This window comes from Schistocerca nitens, chromosome 2 (genome assembly GCF_023898315.1).
Source record: "Schistocerca nitens isolate TAMUIC-IGC-003100 chromosome 2, iqSchNite1.1, whole genome shotgun sequence".
NCBI lineage: Eukaryota > Metazoa > Arthropoda > Insecta > Orthoptera > Acrididae > Schistocerca > Schistocerca nitens.
This window is the reverse complement of record NC_064615.1, coordinates 430,233,557-430,234,831: the sequence shown is the minus strand read 5'-3', so window position 1 is coordinate 430,234,831 and position 1,275 is coordinate 430,233,557.

Sequence of the window (1,275 nt, the reverse complement as noted above, 5' to 3'; positions counted from 1 at the left end):
TTCTTCTTCTGTCTGGGACTGTCTTGATAGATAAAGGAGATTTTAGGGGATTCACTGTTGAGGAGACTCTCAAAATATTTGGCCAATATGCGGCAGTTGTCTTTGTCATTACAGGCTATGTTTCCATCTGGTCCTCTGAAGAATAAGCTGGGTAGGGCATAGCTTCTAAGCTTTCGCTTGAAAGTTTGGTAAAAGTTTCTAGTGTTATTCTTCTTGAAATGTTCTTCAATTTAGTCAGCTGGTTCGGAGTGTACTGACGTTTAACCTGCCTGATGGTTTTGGCAGTTAGCGGCGCTGTTCTATGAACGTCTTCTTATTTCTTTCGGACTTCTGTGAGCTCCATCTTAGCCAAGCTGCTTGTATCTTTGCGATCGCTTGATCGCAGGTATTTTAATTTACTGTTGTTGTTTCCTTACATGTACTTACAAATAAAATAACTAATATTTCTGCTAACGGCATATATCTCCCGTGTATCAGGGAACAATTATCATGCACATGTCAAGTATGCTTGAAATGGCTCGAATACTGGAAGCCACAAAATTAATTGACCCATCATAGACGTGCTGGCCTTCAAATGGGTATGAGACCTATGCATGTTGAGTTTCTGGATGGTTTTCAGCTATTAATATTCACTAATAACGTCAGTGTTGCAGATTATTGCCGGCCGTTGTGGCCGAGCATTTCTAGGCACTTTAGTCTGGAACCGCGCGACATCTACGGTCGCAGGTTCGAATCCTGCCTCGGGCATGGATGTATGTTATGTCCTTAGGTTAGTTAGGTTTAAGTAATTCTAAGTTTCAGGGGACTGATGACCTCAGCTGTTAAGTCCCACAGTGCTCAGAGCCATTTGAACCATTTGAAGATTATTTGTACCAAACTTTTTTGAATAATCCATTGTCATTGTGTGTTTTCTGCATTTATAATGCTGAGTGTTACTGAATAAAACGTTCAGTAGAGTTAGCCACTGCTTTAAACAGGACATAATGATTTGAGAACGTGTTATTTATCTTACGGAATCCATACGGAGTCAACTGCCGCAGGGGTCTTCAAAGATAAAATACAGTACGTCCTAACACTGTGGTTACAAATCATTATCCAAAATAACAGACACTTAATTTATGGATAGTTTTTGCGAATCAGCCAAGCATTCCGACCCCCTGGATTGGCGTTTTGTTGGACATACACTTCATCTGAGATCATTATGAATGAAAAGTACTACACAGGATACATACTCGAAGGAGGAAACTCTTCAAATAATGTAAGGAGAAGGAATCA